We start from the raw sequence: 20934 nt of genomic DNA on the forward strand, positions 1-20934 counted from the left end.
TTATCTGCATCTAGCTCTGAAAAAATATTTGGCCTTCTAGCAGTGTGTGGGACTTGTTCTATTAGTCCATCTATACTGACCTCCATCAGGTTGCAAATTAAAAATAATTTTTATCTGCATCTAGCTCTGAAAAAATATTTGGCCTTCTAGCAGTGTGTGGGACTTGTTCTATTAGTCCATCTATACTGACCTCCATCAGGCTGCAAACTGAATATAATTTTTTTCTGCATCTACCTCTGAAAAAATATTTGGCCTTCTAGCAGTGTGTGGGACTTGTTCTATTAGTCCATCTGTACTGACCTCCAACAGGTTGCAAATTGAATATAATTTTTATCTGCATCTAGCTCTGAAAAAATATTTGGGCTTCTAGCAGTGTGTGGGACTCATTGTATTAGGCCATCTAATCCACCAGCTTTTAAATTAATAATAATTTTTAGCTGCATCTAGCCCTGAAAATAATTTTTCTTCCCAATAGTGGTAGCAATAGAAATATGGGGCGCGCACCTGGCTTACATAAATATACGCTTCATAACAAAAAACACCAGCCTAGCGCACTGCATTAATAAGATGGCATCATCGTCTCTCCCAGTGCTAGGCCTACTACCCAGGCTAGCATTCCTGTGCCTAAAACAAAATGTATGGGTCCGCGCTAGCCACTATGCTGAGGGGTCTAAAGCTGCTGCTAACGCTTTATAACAATTCAATTGGCAGATTTTCACAGCGCTCTTCCACAACGCCCACCCATTGGGCAACAGTTGCCCACCTTCCCTATGGGATCTAGTGGCGAATAGTTGATGCCATTAATCAGAGCGTCAGTTGCCCCGTCGACGTGGCAAGCATACGGTAAGGCATGGGAAGAGTGGACACGACTAGTAGCAGGCAGACGGGTTGACCAATGTGAACAAGCCAGATCACAAGTCACCATAGAATTTCTCCACCAGCTAATGATGAGGGGCATATCAGGGGCATCAGCGCAGCGGTGTCTGACCAGAGTAGCATTTCACTTCCAACTACTGAATTGGGGAGATGTGACAAAGATTCATCATCAGACAATCCATAAAAGGGTGGAAAAGGGGTCAGCCAAGTCAGGAGTGTAGACGTCCCGTCCCGTGTCACTAAAACTGATTTCTCACATCATATCCCTAACACCATTAACATGACACTCACAATTTGAAGCAACACTGCTGTCTACTGCATTTGTGATCACCTTCTTCGGGGCGCTATGCATAAGCGAATTAGTCCCTCAATCCAAAATTACCACCAGTGGAGGCTTATTACACCAGGACGTAGTCATAGCCAATAATGCAATGCGTCTACGCATACACAAATCGAAAACGGTTCCAGCGGGCAGGGGCACTTGGGTACTTCTACAACCCACAAACGGTACACTGAGTCGGGTAACAATAGTAAAAACATATATAACCGTCAGATCACAAAGTAATTTCTTCCTATCACACATTTATGGAACGCCATTATCAAGATCCCAGTTCCAAGCTATATTTAATAAATGCATAACATCGGCAGGGAACCACCCCAAAGATTACGGGACACACTCATTCCGCTTAGGCGCGGCCACGGAAGCAGCAAGAGCAGGACTGTCAGAAACGGAAGTTCAGAGGATAGGGAGATGGCGATCCACGTGTTTGGCGAGATACATAAGACCGGACTTGTTATCCTAACGTTGTTTGTTTCTTTTACAGGTGACACTAAGCCAACAGTGTGGGTGATAGGCCACTCGCATATATATTGGGTAGAAAAAAGGGCGAAAGTCCGCCCAGGCGGGAGGAAATTAGAGTTTCATAACACATATTTCAACTGGAGAGGTATTAGAGGCCTGCTATGGCCACAGGTACTAATGGAGGTAATCAAGGTAGGGAGAGAGGCAAGATGTCCGGTCATCTTAGTTATACAGGCCGGGGGAAACAACCTAGGTCATCACAAGAGCGCATAACTAATGGCAATAATGAAACTAGACACTGAGCGCTTCAGAGAATTTTTCACAAAACTAGCTATAGTATGGTCAGAGATTGTGCCGATAGCGGTATGGCAAGGTGCGCGAGACATCACGGCCATCGAACGGACAAAGCGGGTAATAAATACTCGGATGCCAAAATTTAGAAGAGACAGAGGCGGTGTAGTGGTACGACACCGACAACTGGAAGGAGATAAAGCAGGCCTCATACGGCCCGACGGTGTTCACTTAATGGATATTGTACTGGACATATTCCTGTCAGGACTCCAGGAGGGTGTGGAACAAGCGTTAAGAGTGATGGGTGGGGGTCAGAGTCCTGCATACGAGTACGCAGGATCCTCCGTGGCCTGGAAATAGAAAGGACATGTTGGAGAGTTACACTTGTTGGCCAACTTGCCGGAGTGGAGACCCAGGGCATGCTGCAACAAGCTGAATTATTTTAGAAATAAAATGCCTTTCTAATGGAATGAGTATAAAGAGTTAATAAAGCTGTGACCGATCCTCACTCATCCAGTTGTAAGAGTTACATTATTGTATTGTCAAGGAAAGGGGGGCTGAGCGTCTGGGTTTGGTTTGGGGTCCCCACAGTCTGCCTAGGCTAGATGCATTTAAAAATTCTTATTAGATACACAGGCGGTGCAGCTTGCTTCACAGCTGGGCTACTACGCCCAAAGTATTGCCTAGGCTAGATGCAGTTAAAAATTCTATGCTGACTAGCAGACACTGAAGATTTGGAGCAGACCTTTGAGTAAACAGCTCTTCAGACTCAACCATCTGTATTACCCCAAGCCATAGTGTATGTAGTTTCTTACAGTTAAAAGGGGGGGGAGCGACCCAACCCACCTGGAATAGACGATGCCAACGTCACGTAAGACACAGCAAGGGGACTCCAAAAAGAGTCTCCATTTTTTCCAAAAATTGTGGCACAGACACCACTTAACCCTAGAATGCATACCTGGGGCCTCGCAGGCCCGCCCTGTTAATTGTTTTCTATTTTCTGCAAGATTACTTTAGTAAGAATTTTGAAACTCTAGGTATTCTTCATGTATATAGTTGTTTGTCATTTGAGTTTCAGTTATTCCATGTTATTTGCACACGGGCCTAAAAGGCCCCAGGTATATGAAAGTGTAGATTTTTATGGTCATGCGTTCTAGGGTTAAGTGGCATCAATTGCCCCACAGATGCTTAAAACGGTTGGTGAGGTGATTTTACCAAATCCTCAAGCTTTTAGTCTCCCAAGGATAACACAGGGGTAGAAAAGTCCTTGCGAATACTTGATTTGTTCATCTTTATGAACGTGAGTCTGTCTACATTCTCAGTGGACAGCCGCGTGCGCTTATCTGTCAGCACACCACCAGCAGCACTGAACACACGTTCAGAGAGAACAATGGCTGCAGGGCATGACAAGATCTCCAAGGCGTGAGTGGCGAGCTCCGGCCATTTTTCCAGATTGGAATACCAAAATGAGCAAGGGTCCAGTGACACAGTCATGGCTTCGATGTTCACTTGGAGATACTCCTGCACCATCCTCTCTAGGCATTGACTATGTGTCAGACTTCTTGTCTCCTGTGGCCTTGCAAAGGATGGTCTAAAAAAGTGGTGAAAGGATTCCACAAAATTGCTGTTACCAGCAGATACTGTGTTACTGTTACGGTTTGAGTGATGAAGACTCGACAGTCCCACGGTTGGCAAGTTAGAACTGTGAGATTCACTACGTGCACCACTTGTGTTTTGTGGAAAAGCACATGCAAGATTCTGCAACGGTGTCTGCAGATACTCCTGCATGCGTCAATCCCTTTTTATGGCAGGAATTATTAAGGCAAATTTACTTTTGTACCGGGGATCTAAGAGTGTGGCAACCCAGTAGTCGGGATTACTTCGAATTCTGACAATCTGAGGGTCATGTTGCAGGTAGTGCAGCAAGAAGGCACTCATGCGTCTTTCGCATCCAGGAGGACCAAGTCCTTGTTGTGTTGGTAGCGAGGTAAGAATCATGCTTCCTTCCTCTGCCCTCTCCCCCCAACCTCGCACAACAGAAATGTGATCAAGGTCTCCCTCATCTGATGAGTCTTCCATGCCCATCGCCAGTTCGTCGGCTCCTTCCTCGGCTCCTGCACCTTCCTCAACAGTTTGGCTGCTACCATGCGCCCTGGTTAATCCCTCTCCCCCACCCTCCAATGCCTGCCGCCTTGGTGCTGCCAACTGTCTGGACCTTGGAGATGTTATCCCTTCCGCATACGACTCCTCCTCTACTTCCTCCACCTCCTCTTGTCCCACCACCTGACTCTGAATTCTGTTTAATGTGTGCTCCAGCATGTAAATCACCGGAATAGTCATGCTGATAATGGCATCGTCGTCAGCATTAAACATCTTTGTCGCCATTTCAAAACTGTGCAGAAGGGTGTGTGGTGCCCCTGAGGGTTCAGTCGCCACAGAGTTACTGCATCTCACCCAGAGGTGTGGTATCTCACCCTCAGGTAAGGAAGGAGTATGGCTCGGGACCCTAACACCTGCATCCAACACATGCCCGCAGTGGGGGTAGGGCGAGATTGCTCCTAAGGGAGAGCACAGTCCCAGGTCCCTAGCTGGTGGGAGGGTCCTATGTAGTGGGTGCTTAGGGGAGCAGCTTAGGGGAGCACATGACAGGGAGAGTATAAATAGGAAGCCATCTTAGAAAGAGCAAGCCAGTCAGAGGAGGAAAAGTGACAGGAGCAGAGGCTCGGCATGAGCTCTGCTCCGGAAGCGGGCTTAGCCTGGGAGGCCCAGGACTGAAGGAGAGAAGAGAGGAGTGGGAGCAGGAAGGCTCCAGGAACCGAAGGGACCCTAGGGCTACGGGCCATGCAGAAGGTCACCCGTACTCCCGCTGCTACCAGGAGGTAGAGGGGTCAGGCCAGATAAGGGGAACCGGTCCCTCAACTAGCGGAGAAACAGCAAGGCTCAGCTAGAAATCGGAGGCTGCAGCATTTCATGTACTGCAGGCAAAAGTCAACACCAGTCTCACTAAGAAGGTAGCCACATAGGACCCAGGGGACGGAACACAAGTCGCCCGCCAAGGCCCGAGGATACCGGATAGAAGTGTCACTGGGTGTGAGGTGCAGGGAGAAGGCCAGAGAAAGGACACACAGAAGGGCGTCCTGCTAAGTACTCCGGAGCTATCTGGGGGTGGACTGAGCCCCTCAAAGAGTGCGCACAGCACGACGGGTGAGATTGCTCTGGTAAGTGTAATCTGGACTGCAACAACTGTGAGTAAAGATCTTGAGACTGCATCACACGGGCTCTGTGTTCATTACTGACTCCCTGCACTTCAACCACCATCATTCACCCATAATGCCAAGAAGCTACACTCTTCCGGTGGTGAGTAATAATACCATTGCTGCAAAACCACCAGCTTCAGAGGACTGTTCCGTAGCGGCGGCCCCTTTGGCCGCACTTCACAGGTGGCGTAGTTGGACATTATAAAATCCATATATACAAATTACCCTTGGATTGACCGCCCTGGGTCACGGACCGGGTCACCGCCACAGTGACCCCACGGCCCAGGGGGCACGTCAACTTCATAGGTCCCTGATCTGAGACCACTCCTGCAGCGTGATTTGCCCCACCTCTGGATCTCGTTGGCCCAGGCTATACGTCAGAACGTATTGCACCAGGGCTTGTCGGTGCTGCCACAGTCGCTGCAACATGTGCAGAGTTGAATTCCACCATGTCGGCACATCGCATTTCAGCCGATGAACTGGCAGGCCCAACGACTTCTGTAGAGATGTAAGTCGTTGAGCTGCGGAATGCGAACGGCGGAAGTGAGCACACAGCGACCGTGCCCTCTGCAGAAAGCCATCTAGTCCGGGATAGTGGGCTAAAAATTTATGGACAACCAGGTTCAACAAGTGAGCCATACAAGGCACGTGTGTGACATTGCCCTGGCGAAGGGCCGCACCCAGGTTTGCAGCATTGTCGCACACGGCCTTCCCTGGTTGCAGGTCCAGTGGAGACAACCATTCATGAAACTGGGTCTCCAGAGCTGACCACAACTCCTCAGCTGTGTGACTCACATATCCCAGACATTTCAAAGTAAACACTGATGCCATTGAGCCCTGCTGCCAGCATAGTAAGGAGGTGTGCAGGATTCCTTCTGCGCAGTTAGAAAGCAGGTGGCATTACCAGACAGGCTTTGGGTGCAGGTGGAGGACCGAGAGGAGATTGAGGAGGCAGAAGCAGTGGAGGAACTTCGAGATAAAGAGGATTGACGCACAACTCGTGGGGACGGTAAGACTTGGACAGCAGCCCCTTGTCCTGCTGTCACCATAGTTACCCAGTGCCCAGTCAGCGACATGTAACGCCCCTGTCCATGCCTACTCGTCCAAGTGTCTGTGGTGAAATGCACCCTGTCACACACAGAGTTTCTCAAAGAAGCGATGATGTTGTGTGCGACATGCTGGTGGAGCGCAGGCACACCTTTCTTTGAGAAGTAGTGCCGACTGGGCATCTGGTACTGGGGTACTGCGACGGACATAAGGTCTCGAAAATCCACTTTGTCCTCCAGGCGGAAAGGCAGTATTTCTGTAGCCATCAGCTTGCAGATGGTGAAATTCAACCTCTTAGCTTTCTCATGGCTAGGAGGAAATGGTCTTTTACTTTTCCACATCTGAGGGACCGAGGGCTGGCTGTTGTGCTTACACGGGGTTGAGTAGGGTGGACCAGTAAAAAAATGCCGGTCTGTGAGGAAGATGCAGGCGGACATGTTAGGTTGCCTTGATCCAAAGGTGGTGCTCTCGATGTCAGAGAGCGCTCAACACCAGCAGGTGTTTCCACTTCCCAATGAACTGACGACCTGCCAATCACACTGGCTGTTGCAGGTAAAGAGGTTGCAGGTCTGCGTCCAAAAACATGTGTGACTGCTGTCCCCCCAGTCACAGAGGATGAAGAGGCCGCGGATGCACAAGATGGGGCAGACGGTGGTTGGCCCAGCCTGCTAGGCCGCATTGTAGCACAGTGAGCTTCCCACTGCAACTTATGCTTCATATCCATGTGACGGTACATGCATGAAGTACTCAAACTATGGATTTTTTGGCCTCTACTTAGCTTTTGGTGACAAATATTACAGATAACACGAGTAGTGTTGAGCCACCCCCGTAGTGTTCGAGTTCGGTTCGGTTCGTCGAACATCCGTGTGTTCGCCGAACTGTTCGTCGAACTGTTCGTCGAACACCTTCGAACACCGTTAAAACCAATGGCAGGCAAACAAAAACACATAGAAACACATAGAAAACACCTTCAAAGGTGTCCAAAAGCTGACAAACTGCTCAGAAGACACAACTAACACATGGAAAAGTGACAAGTACATATTGTCATGAGAAAAGAAAAGAGGTGGAGGAGTAAAAGGAGGGGGAGACACAGATATAGGCTTGTCATGCCCTTCTAAAATCCAAAAAGTGAGAAGCCGACACGTTCAGTCCGCTCCTGCCCTTGCCACCTCCGTGTCGCCGGGTTTGTGCCAGAGCCGCGGTGAACCCTGACGGCCAGCCCCCCTCTCCCAATACTGGTGCCTGTCCGCTGGTGGGTCGAGCGAGCCCCCCTGTGGTGGAGGCAGCTCTAAGCTTTTTAATTTAAATTGTCTCTCTAATTTGAATGAATACACTTTAAATCCATTTACAAGGATCTATTGGAGGGCAAGTCTCATGCCAGCAGCCGCGTAATTCCAGCTCCAGTAGCGTCCACTAAAGCTGCTGCAGTTAAAAAGCTTTTATAAGGATCGAGCTCGGCTGTCCACTGTAAGGCATCCTACTGCCAGTCCCAGCCCCTATGCCTTGGGGTGCCTCCTGATGCTCTTCACTGAGTATCCCGTGGTCCCGAAGCATTTCCTTTGAAAAAATTAAGTGTCCAAACTACAGGTGATGTAGCTTGCTTAACAGCCGGGATAATCCGCTGACTAGCAGACACTGCTACTAGGCACAAAGTATTTCCTGGGCTAGATGCAGTTAAAAATTTGTAAGTAGATACTCTCGTTGGATGCTGAGAAAGCATTCCATAGAGTCTCCTGGCACGCCATATATGATTCTCTTAAAAAGCTTGGGGTAGGGGTCTAGGGGACCCTTTTATAGCCAAAATCACGGCCCTGTATCACAATACGTCACCTAGGCTGAAGATAAATGGAACTGTAGCACCCTGAGGGCTCGGTTGCTACAGACGTATTGCACCTCACCCAGAGGTGTGATATCTCACTCTCAGGTAAGGATGGAGTGTGGATCAGGACCCGACACCTGCATGCATTACACCACATTGCCGTGGGGCAGGGCGACCAATATGCCCCTGAGATGGGAACGACAGTCCCTGTCCCTGGCTGGAGTGGGGGTAGGGAACACTGAGGAAGGGGAACCCTGTAGTGCAGGAGCAGGGAGGAAGCAGTTCCTGGGTGCATTGAGAAGGGAGTATAAAAGGTGGGCACCATCTTAGTTCAGTGCAGAGAAGTCTGAGCAGAAGTGGCAGGGAGCAGGGGCTCTGCATGAGCTCTGCTCCGGAGGCAGGCCTAGTAACAGAGGCCCAGGCCTGCAAGAGGAAGAATCATAGAATCATAGAATCATAGAATGGTAGAGTTGGAGGGGACCTCCTGGGTCATCTGGTCCAACCCCCTGCTCAAAGCAGGATTCACTAAATCATCTCAGACAGATGTCTGTCCAGCCTCTGTTTGAAGACGTCCATTGAAGGGGAACTCACCACCTCTCGTGGCAGCCTGTTCCACTCATTAATCACCCAGAAGGAAGGAAGAGGAGCGGAGAAGGCTCCAGGAACGAGGAATGAAGGGATCCCAGGGGTGCGGACGGGCGAGTCGCCACCGCACACCCGAATCCACCTGCGTGGAGGGGTCAGGCCAAAGGGGGAGACCGGTCCCCGAACTAGTGGAGGCAGGAAACGACCCTCAGCTAGAAACCGGAGGCTCTGACATTTTATGTGGCGCAGCCCCTCGCTACACCCGCTAGGAAGGCACCACATAGGGTCAGGGAAACTGGCGCCAAGTTTACCAAGAGGAGGCCCGAGGCAGCCGGACAGAAGTGTTGGTAAGAAAGGCCAGACAAAGGACACACAAAGGGGGTCCTGTGAAGCGCTCCAAAGTTATCTGTGAGTTGTCTGAACCCCTCACCTGGTGAGCACAGTACGACGTGGGCAGCCGTTACCTGCAGACGTGGTCTGGATAATAAGAACTGTGAGTAAAGGCCCTGAACTGCATCACTGACTCCGTGTCGTTACTGCTGCTGCCCTGCACCATCACCCCCATCCTCCGCATACACTGCCCTGAGGCTATACTCCTCCCGTGGGGAGTTATGCTACGCTCTGCTGCACCCACAACACCAGCCTCAGTGGTCTGCCCTGTAGCGGCGGTTCACTCTGACCGCAATCCACGGGTGGCGTAGTCGGACATTTAAACATCAAAACCACATAAATAGTTCCGCCACTGGTTTGACCACCCTGAGCCACGGAACCGGGTCGCCGCCACGAAGACTACAACCACCAGCATCCACCAAAAAGGGTCCGGCTCCGGGTGTCCCAAGGCCCAGGGGGTGCGTCAGAACATTTTCATCACCTTTCACAATCACCAATGGGACAAGGCAGGGATGTCCTCTGTCCCCTCTCTTATACATCCTAGTGACGGAGCACCTGCTCTCATCAATTCGCCATAACCCCAATATTAGGTGGATTGAGGTGGGAGGCACCGAGTACAAGTGATGATGTCCTAGTATATATCACTCAATCACATATATCCATCCATGCTGTTATGGCTGAAATAGATCACTTTGTTACATGGTCAAATTTTAAAATCAATGCAGTGAAGTCTGAGGCCCTCGATGTCTCCCTCCCCAAATCCATATAGGATTCCATCCAGTCCAACTTTCCCTTTGCCTGGCCCTCACAGGGTATCAAATACTTAGGAATTCCTATTCATAGAGACCTCTCCCATCTATGTTATCTTAATTTTGGGCCCTTTATTGAACAACTCCATACAGACCACGGTTGGCAATTTAGAACTGTAAGATACACTACGTGAACCACTGGTGTTTTGTGGAAAAGCACATGTACACTGCGTTCCAAATTATTATGCAAAAAGTGTTTAGGAGTGATAAGGGAAGAATTTGTTTGTTTGTCAGTTAACCTCATTGATGGTGATGTGTGTCAGGGCTCTTTATATCACTGTAAGCAATTGCAGACACCTGTGCTAATTAGTTTGGCAGCTGTTTCCAATGAAAGGCAAGACTATTTAAGAAGGCTGTCTCACATTATTAAACAGCCTACATTTTCTGCCAAAATGGGAAAGAAAAAGGATGTGTCGGCTGCTGAGAAGCAACAAATTGTGGAGTGTTTAGGTCAAGGCATGACTACAATCAACATTGTGCGATGATCAGGATGAAGTGTCTTGGCAATCAAGAAGTATGTAGCTGATTCACAGTACACACGTGTGCGTGCTGATAAGGGCAAATTGAGGACTCTTTCCTACAGGCAATTACGTCAGGTTGAAAGAGCAGCGGCAAAAAAGCCTTGTCATAGCAGCAGACAAGTTTTTGAAGCTGCTTGTGCCTCCAACGTCCCCCGAACAACAAGATGCAGGGTCCTTCAGAGGTTTGCAGCTGTGCATACGCCATCCTGTCGACCTCCTCTATCCACTTCACACAAGCAGAAACGGCTCCAGTGGGCCAAACATTACATGAAAACTGATTTCAAAACTGTTTTGTTCACGGATGAGTGCCGTGCAGCGCTCGATGGTCCAGATGGATGGAGTGGAGGATGGCTGGTTGATGGACACCCCACGCAAAAATGGCTACAGCGCCAACAAGGAGGAGGTAGAGTAATGTTTTGGGCTGGAATCATGGGGAGAGAGATTGTTGGCCCCTTTAGGATCCCTGAAGGCGCTAAAGATGAACTCCATAATGTATGTGGATTTTCTCAAACAGCACTTCCTGCCATGGTTCAAGAAGAAGAACCGTGTATTTCACAGCAAGATCATTTTTCTGCATGATAATGCACCATCTCATGCTGCACATAAAACATCTGCATCTCTGGCTGATATGGGCATAAAAGGGGACAAACTTATGGTGTGACCCCCATGCTCCCCTGACCTCTACCCCATTCAGAACCTTTGGAGCATCATTAAAAGGAGTGTCTATGATGGCGGGAGGCAGTTCACATCTAAGCAACAGCTCTGGGAGGGTATTCTGTCCTCATGCAAAACAATTGAAGCAGAAACCATCCAAAACCTGACAAATTCAATGGACGAGAGAGTTCAGAAGCTCCTTTCGAACAAGGGGTCCTATGTGAAAATGTAACATCACCTAGAATAAAGTTTTGAGTTGAAAACTGTTTGATTTCAGTTTCTAACAACCTGCTAATGCTTATAATTTCAAAAATGACCATTTTTTTGGTCTTTATTAAAATGAAAAGGTTGATCGAAAAGTTTGGGGGATCTAAGAGTGTGGCAACCCAGTAGTCATGATTACTTCGAATTCTGACAATATGAGGGTCATGCTGCAGGTAGTGCAGCAAGAAGGCACTTATGTGTCTTGCGCATCTCGGAGCCCCAAAATTATTTTCCGGGCTAGATGCAGCTAAAAATTATTATTAATTTTAAATCTGGTGAAGCTTTAGTATAGATGGCCTAATAGGATCAGTGCTGCACACTGCTACAAAGCCCAAATTATTTTCCAGTCAAGATACAGATAAACATGATTAGTAATTTTAAATCTGGTGGAGCTTATTATAGATGGCCTAATAGAATCAGTGCTGCACACTGCTACAAAGCCCAAATTATTTTCCAGCCAAGATACAGATAAACATGATTAGTAATTTGAAAGCTTAAAACGGTTGGTAGGATGATTTTAACCAATCATCAAGCTTTTACTCTCCCCAGGATGACACAGGGGTAGAAAAGTCGTTTCGGATCCATGATTTGTTCATCTTTATGAACGTGAGTCTGTCTACATTATCAGTGGAGAGCCGCGTGCGCTTATCTGTCAGCACACCACCAGCAGCGCTGAACACACGTTCAGACAGAACGCTGGCTGCGGGGCATGACAAGATCTCCAAGGCGTAAGTGGCTAGCTCCGGCCATTTATCCAGATTGGAAGCCCAAAAAGAGCAAGGGTCCAGTGACACAGTCGTGGCTTCAATGTTTACTTGGAGATACTCCTGTACCATCGTCTCTAGGCGTTGACTATGTGTCAGACTTCTTGTCTCCTGTGGCCTTGCAAAGGATGGGCTAAAAAAGTGGTGAAATGATTCCGCAAAATTGATGTTACCAGCAGATACTGTGGTTCTGTTACGGTTTGAGAGCTGAACACTTGACGGTCCCACGGTTGGCAAGTTGGAACTGTGAGATTCACTACGTGCACCACTGGTATTTTGTGGAAAAGCACATGTAAGATTCTGCAACAGTCTCTGCTGATACTCCTGCATGCGTGCATCCCTTTCTATGGCAGGAATAATTTCTGCAAATTTACTTTTGTACCGGGGATCTAACAGTGTGGCAACCCAGTAGTCAGGATTATTTCTAATTCTCACAATTCGAGGGTCATGTTGCAGGTAGTGCAGCAAGAAGGCACTCATGTGTGTTGCGCATCCAGGAGCACCAAGTCCCTGTTGTGTTGGTGGCGAGGTAACAATCATGCTTCCTTCCTCTGTCCTCTCCCCCCAACCTCGCACAACAGAAATGTGATCAAGGTCTCCCTCATCTGATGAGTCTTCCATCAGTTCGTCCTCCACTTCTTCCTGGGCTCCTGCACCTTCCTCACTAGTTTGGCTGCTACCATGCGCCCTGGTAAAATCATCTCCCCCACCCTCACTTGTCTGCCGCCTTGGTGCTGCCGACCGTCTGGACCTTGCAGATGTTAGCCCTTCCGCATACAACTCCTCCTCCTCTACTTCCTCCACCTCCTCTTGTGCCACCACCTGACTCCGAATTCTGTTTAACATGTGCTCCAGCATGTAAATCACCGGAATAGTCATGTTGATAATGGCATCGTCAGCACTAAACATCTTCGTCGCCATTTCAAAACTGTGCAGAAGGGTGCATAGGTCCCTGATCTGAGACCACTCCTCCAGCGTGATTTGCCCCACCTCTGAATCTCGTTGGCCCAGGCTATACGTCAGAACGTATTGCACCAGGGCTTGTCGGTGCTGCCACAGTCGCTGCAACATGTGCAGAGTTGAATTCCACCGGGTAGGCACATCGCATTTTAGCCAGTGAAGTGGCAGGCCCAACGACTTCTGTAGAGATGTAAGTCGCTGAGCTGCGGGATGCGAACGGCGGAAGTGAGCACACAGCGACCGTGCCCTCTGCAGAAGGCCATCTAGTCTGGGATAGTGGGCTAAAAATTGCTGGACAACCAGGTTCAACACGTGAGCCATACAAGGCACGTGTGTGACATTGCCCCGGCGAAGGGCCGCACCCAGGTTTGCAGCATTGTCGCACACGGCCTTCCCTGGTTTCAGGTCCAGTGGAGACAACCATTCATGAAATTGGTTCTCCAGAGCTGACCACAACTCCTCAGCTGTGTGACTCACATTTCACAGACATTTCAATGTAAAAACCGCCTGATGACGTGGAGCCCTACTGCCAGCATAGTAAGGAGGTGTGCAGGATCCCTTCTGCGCAGTTAGAAAGCTTGTGGCATGAGCAGACAGGCTTTGGGTGCAGGCGGAAGACCGAGAGGAGGTTGAGGAGGCAGAAGCAGTGGAGGAACTTTGACATAAAGAGGATTGACGCACAACTCGTGGGGACGGCAAGACTTGGACAGCAGCCCCTTGTCCTGCTGTCACCATAGTTACCCAGTGCCCAGTCAGCGACATGTAACGCCCCTGTCCATGCCTACTCGTCCAAGTGTCTGTGGTGAAATGCACCCTGTCACACACAGAGTTTCTCAAAGAAGCGGTGATGTTGTGTGCGACATGCTGGTGGAGCGCAGGCACACCTTTCTTTGAGAAGTAGTGCCGACTGGGCATCTGGTACTGGGGCACTGCGACGGACATAAGGTCTCGAAAATCCTCTGTGTCCACCAGGCGGAAAGGCAGCATTTCTGTAGCCAAGAGCTTGCAGATGGTGAAATTCAACCTCTTAGCTTTCTCATGGCTAGGAGGAAATGGTCTTTTACTTGTCCACATCTGAGGGACCGAGGGCTGGCTATTGTGCTTAGACGGGGTTGATAAGGGTGTACCCGGCAAACTGCCGGTCTGTGAGGAAGATGCAGGCGGACATGTTAGGTTGCCTTGATCCAAAGGTGGTGCTATCGATGTCGGACAGCGCTCAACACCAGCTGGTGTTACCACCTCCAAAGAAAATGATGACCTGCCAATCACGCTGGCTGTTGCGGGTAAAGAGGTGGCAGGTCTGCGCCCCAAAACAGGTGTGACTGCTGTCCCCCCAGTCACAGAGGATGAAGAGGCTGCGGATGCACAAGATATGGCAGACGGTGGTTGGCCCGGCCGGCTAAGCCGCATTGTAGCACACTGAGCTTCCCACTGCAACTTATGCTTCATGTCCATGTGCCGGTTCATGCATGAAGTACTCAAACTATGTATTTTTTGGCCTCTACTTAGCTTTTGCTGACAAATGTTACAGATAACACGAGTTGGGTCATCTTTATCGATCTGAAAAAATGCCCAGGCTATGCAAGGCTTAGCACCCATGCGACCTGAAGAGCCACCACGACTTGTGGTGAGAGGCAGAGTTGTGTTTGAGGATGCAGTTGTTGACGTGCTTCCAGTACTACGTCTCTGTCCAGGAAGGCGCAACCTGACCTCGTCGTCACTAGCATCTTCCTCCACCTCCTCTGCTGACCTCATCTCTTGGCTGACTGTGGGTTGACAGTAAGTGGGATCTCCAACCTCATCATCATCACCCTGTGCGTTATCACACCCGTCGTCCTCAGAGCCAACCTGTTCCTGCCCTGACAAAAAACTAAAGTTGTGGCTCCAATCAGGTATTTGAGTCTTATCATCGTCTTCCTCATTGTCTCCACCAACAGGAGTTACAGTTTGGGAATGAGGGTCTACATTATGGTCAGAACCTTCTGCGTCTGGTCCTGGATCCGACTCATAAAGATTCTGGACATCAGTGCAGATCATTTCCTCGTCTGGATTCACAGAAGCGCTGGAGTCGACCTCTGATTCCCAGGCTATAGTATGAGTAAACAGCTCTGCAGACTCAACCATCTGTTCTACCTCATACTCAGACGGGCAGCTGGAGATTTGGGAGCTGTGAGGAAGCAAGTGCGATTGGGGTGACACCTTTGAGGACTGGAGTATTTGTGATGTTGAAGTTGATGTGGAGGAGAGCCCACTTAAAGGAGCACTTGATATCCGTTGAAGCACCTGCTGTTTTTGTGCCTCATCTGGAATTTGTAGCGATTGGCGTGGCCGTAAGAAAGGGATCTTATCACATTGTCCGCTAAAAGAAGTAGACATTTTAGTTTGGCTCGAAGATGGTCTTTCTTCTGCAGATGTTACTGTTGCTTTAACACCTACCCCACGGACACAACCTTTTTTCCCCTTCCCAACACGCCTATTCCCCTTTCCACCAGCAGCAGGCCTTTTTCCACTCATTTTGGTGGTTAACTAATTCACAACTCTGGAGTTGTTTGCACAAAAAAACAATGGATGGGAACCGAGCAGAGCTGAGTGGCCAAACTGTGGTATTAGGCCAAAACTATTGGCTGGGTTAGATGCAGAAAAAAATGATATTCAATTTGCAACCTGATGGAGGTCTGTATAGATGGACTAATACAACAAGTCCCACACACAGCTAGAAGCCCAATATTTTTTCAGAGGTAGATGCAGAAAAAAATTATATTCAGTTTGCAACCTTATGGAGGTCAGTATAGATGGACTAATAGAACAAGTCCCACACACAGCTAGAAGGCCAAATATTTTTTCAGAGGTAGATGCAGAAAAAAATTATATTCAGTTTGCAACCTTATGGAGGTCAGTATAGATGGACTAATAGAACAAGTCCCACACACAGCTAGAAGGCCAAATATTTTTTCAGAGGTAGATGCAGAAAAAAATTATATTCAGTTTGCAACCTTAGGGAGGTCAGTATAGATGGACTAATAGAACAAGTCCCACACACAGCTAGAAGGCCAAATATTTTTTCAGAGGTAGATGCAGAAAAAAATTATATTCAGTTTGCAACCTTATGGAGGTCAGTATAGATGGACTAATAGAACAAGTCCCACACACAGCTAGAAGGCCAAATATTTTTTCAGAGGTAGATGCAGAAAAAAATTATATTCAGTTTGCAACCTTATGGAGGTCAGTATAGATGGACTAATAGAACAAGTCCCACACACAGCTAGAAGGCCAAATATTTTTTCAGAGGTAGATGCAGAAAAAAATTATATTCAGTTTGCAACCTTATGGAGGTCAGTATAGATGGACTAATAGAACAAGTCCCACACACAGCTAGAAGGCCAAATATTTTTTCAGAGGTAGATGCAGAAAAAAATTATATTCAGTTTGCAACCTTATGGAGGTCAGTATAGATGGACTAATAGAACAAGTCCCACACACAGCTAGAAGGCCAAATATTTTTTCAGAGGTAGATGCAGAAAAAAATTATATTCAGTTTGCAACCTTATGGAGGTCAGTATAGATGGACTAATAGAACAAGTCCCACACACAGCTAGAAGGCCAAATATTTTTTCAGAGGTAGATGCAGAAAAAAATTATATTCAGTTTGCAACCTTATGGAGGTCAGTATAGATGGACTAATAGAACAAGTCCCACACACAGCTAGAAGGCCAAATATTTTTTCAGAGGTAGATGCAGAAAAAAATTATATTCAGTTTGCAACCTTATGGAGGTCAGTATAGATGGACTAATAGAACAAGTCCCACACACAGCTAGAAGGCCAAATATTTTTTCAGAGGTAGATGCAGAAAAAAATTATATTCAGTTTGCAACCTTATGGAGGTCAGTATAGATGGACTAATAGAACAAGTCCCACACACAGCTAGAAGGCCAAATATTTTTTCAGAGGTAGATGCAGAAAAAAATTATATTCAGTTTGCAACCTTATGGAGGTCAGTATAGATGGACTAATAGAACAAGTCCCACACACAGCTAGAAGGCCAAATATTTTTTCAGAGGTAGATGCAGAAAAAAATTATATTCAGTTTGCAACCTTATGGAGGTCAGTATAGATGGACTAATAGAACAAGTCCCACACACAGCTAGAAGGCCAAATATTTTTTCAGAGGTAGATGCAGAAAAAAATTATATTCAGTTTGCAACCTTATGGAGGTCAGTATAGATGGACTAATAGAACAAGTCCCACACACAGCTAGAAGGCCAAATATTTTTTCAGAGGTAGATGCAGAAAAAAATATATTCAGTTTGCAACCTGATGGAGGTCTGTATAGATGGATTAATAGAACAAGTCCCACACACAGCTAGAAGCCCAATATTTTTTCAGAGGTAGATGAAGAAAAAAATATATGCAGTTTGCAACCTGATGGAGGTCAGTATAGATGGACTAGTACAACAAGTCCCACACACAGCTAGAAGCCCAATATTTTTTCAGAGCTAGATGCAGAAAAAAATTATATTCAATTTGCAACCTGATGGAGGTCAGTATAGATGGACTAATAGAATGATGCTATGCCCAAAAGATTTTACTTCACTAGGTGCAGTAAAAAAATTGGTATTCTATACACAGGTGGTATATCTTGCAACACAGATAGGCTACTCCACTGACTAACACACTCTGCAATAGGCCAAAAAGGATTAGCTTTGCTAGATTCAGCCAAATGCTGTGAAAAAAACTTGCACAGCACTGGCACAGACCTGCCTGGCAAAAACTGATAGGAACTGATGTAACCTAGTCCTGAAAAGGACTCCAATTACAATTAGTCTTTACTCCCACAATCTATCTATTTAAGAGCACAGACCTGCCTGATAAAAGTCGTAGGAAATGCTGTAACCTAGTCCTTAAAAGGACTGCAATCACAACTATTCCCTACTCCCAAGCTATCTGTAGATTTGTGCGAAAATTGGCTTGAAATTAACAAGGTATAGCGCACACAGCAACAGCGGCGCCGTCTAACACGCAGCTGCAGCAGTGAGAAAATGGTGGCGACGGGGAAAATGGCTTGGTCTTATAGGGCAAGGACATGTGACATAAACTGCCAATGACACATGCCCTTGCTTGTGTGAAAAAAAGCACTTCGCTCCGTGTGTGCGCTGCTGATAGGCTGACAGATTGCACCTCCCCACTGTAAATGCGGGAAAGAGAAAAAAAAATGGAGATCTTCATTGTTCCTGCAGAGATCCATCCCCTGCCCCTCCCCCCACCCCGCTGTACACTCAAACTGCGTATTAACATTAATTTTCATCATTACTGAGAAAAAATCCAGTTATGATTTTGGTGCACGAACAGTTATCGAACATAACCTCGAACAGCCGAATTTTTCTCAAATTGTTCGTGTTCGCCGAACGGCTCGAACACCGCCCAAAACAGCTCGAATTTGAGATTGGCGAACAGTTCGAGTAGAACAACGCTCATCTCTAAACACGAGTTGGGTCATCCTTATCGATCTGAATAAATGCCCAGGCTATGCAAGGCTTAGAGCCCATGCGACCTGAAGAGCCACTACGACTTGTGGTCAGAACCAGAGTTGTGGTTGAGGATGCAGTTGTTGACGTGCTTCCAGTACTCCGTCTCTGTCCAGGAAGGCGCAAACTTACCTTGTCGTCAATAGCATCTGTGACGCCCCACTTCGCTTGGTATCACAGATCCTAGAAGAGTGTATTGATGGAATCCTCCACAAGAGGCCCCCATAAACATTCACACATCTCCATCTTCAACCTCAGACCAGCAGAGGGAGCCCATTAGGGATATAAATAGGGAAGGTGGAGCTAGGCAGTTCAGTTCCTCTGAAGAGTTCCTGCAGTAGAGAAGCGTAAGAGAGGTCAGTCTGCAGTGGAGCTCAGTCTAGTCTAGAGAACTCAGTTAATAGTTCAGCAGTGGAGCACGAGGCTCCTGCTAGCTAGATTCAGGGAGCCCAGATAGAGCTTAAGGTGTGCCGGCGCCATAAGATCGGTGAAGCGCGGCAAGCTGCCGTTAGTGTGCATAGCCTAGTGAGGGCCCGAGTAGGCCGAAGGCGAGTGGCGAGTTAGTACATAAGGGGCAGAGGAGCTTAACCAGCTCACCCCGAAGCATTTACCGGACACCAGATCCGAGCTTACCGGGATCTCTATGACCCAGTAAGGCATAACCGGAATCCCTGGAGAACTACAAGTCCCAGGATCGCTAAGGTGCTGATATGTAACAGAGCCAGGAGACGCTTAGGCCCCGCATGCTGGGAGCGTGAACTCCAAGTGAAGGCCCTACCACAAGGTCAGCCAGAGCAGGACAGAGACAAAGTTAGGCCTAGCTCCAGGCAGATCAGAAACTTACTATGCAGAGGCAAGAAACAGGAGGCCCTACACCCGCTCATTGGGGAGGATCCTGATATGCACCCTTCACCCTACAGTGCTCCGGGATGTGCCTGAATTTCCTTCAGTAAAAGGTACTGAAGTGACTACCGTGTCCGTTCCCGTTCTTGCTCTGACCCAGCTGGGTCTCGCCTGTCCTGCATTCCCCCTGCATACGCTGCCCTGAGACCTAGCTCCACCTGTGGGGAGCTATACCATCGAGCTGCCTTATCACGGGTCTCAATGGACTGCTGCAGCGCTGGTGCTTCTCATCAGATACCACAGGTGGCGTCACGAACTCTTACAAAATTAACAATTATCCACCCTTTTAAAGAGTGACTCCAGGGTACGGGCCAGGGAGCCGACCACCGCGACATCCGCAAGGTCAGGCAAAGGCCCGGGTAATGAGTCATCCCCATCCCCTGGGCTAGTCACATCCTCCTCCACCTCCTCCGCTGACCTTATCGACTGGCTGACTGTGGGTTGACAGTAAGTGGGAACTCCAACCTCGTCATCATCACCCTGTGTGTTATCACACCCGTCGTCCTCAAAGCCAACCTCTTCCTGCCCTGACCGAAAAGTCAAGTTGTCGCTCCAATCAGGTATTTGAGCCTCATCATCGTCTTCATCATTGTCTCCACCAACAGGAGTTACAGTTTGGGAACGAGAGTTTACATTATGCTCAGAACCTTCTTCATCTGGTCCTGGATCCGACTTATAAAGATTCTGGGCATCAGTGCAGATCATTTCCTCGTCTGGATTAACAGAAGCTCTGGAGCAGACCTCCGTTTCCCAGGCTATAGTATGAGTAAACAGCTCTGCAGACTCAACCATCTGTGTTACCCCATACTAAGACGGGCAGCTGGAGACTTGGGAGCTGTGAGAAAGCAAGTGCGATTGGAGTGACACCTCTGAGGACTGGAGTATTTGTGATGTTGAAATTGAGGTGGAGGAGAGCCCACTTGAAGGAGCACTTGATATCCGCTGAAGCACCTGCTGTTTTTGTGCCTCATCTGGAATTTGTAGCGATGGGCGTGTCCGAAAGAAAGGGATCGTATCACATTGTCCACGAAAAGAAGTCGACATCTTAGTTTGGCTGGAAGATGGTCTTTCTTCTGCAGATGTTACTCCCCCCCACCGCGGGGGGGCTCGACCCACCAGCGGACAGGCACCAGTATTGGGAGAGGGGGGCTGGTCGTCAGGGTCCACCGCGGCTCTGGCACAAACCCGGTGACACGGAGGTGGCACGGGCAGGAACGGACTGGCCGTGTCAGCTTCTCACTTTTTGGATTTTAGAAGTGCATGACATGCCTATATCTGTGTCTCCCCCTCCTTTTACTCCTTCACCTCTTTTCTTTTCGCATGACTATATGTACTTTTCACTTTTTCATGTGTTAGTTATGTCTTCTGAGCAGTTTGTCAGCTTTTGGACACCTTTGAAGGTGTTTTCTATGTGTTTCTATGTGTTTTTGTTTGCCTGCCATTGGTTTTAACGGTGTTCGAAGGTGTTC

The sequence above is a fragment of the Phyllobates terribilis genome, unplaced genomic scaffold (genome assembly GCF_046119375.1).
Source record: "Phyllobates terribilis strain yellow unplaced genomic scaffold, ASM4611937v1 Scaffold_1__5_contigs__length_1240528914, whole genome shotgun sequence".
In the NCBI taxonomy this organism is placed as follows: domain Eukaryota; kingdom Metazoa; phylum Chordata; class Amphibia; order Anura; family Dendrobatidae; genus Phyllobates; species Phyllobates terribilis.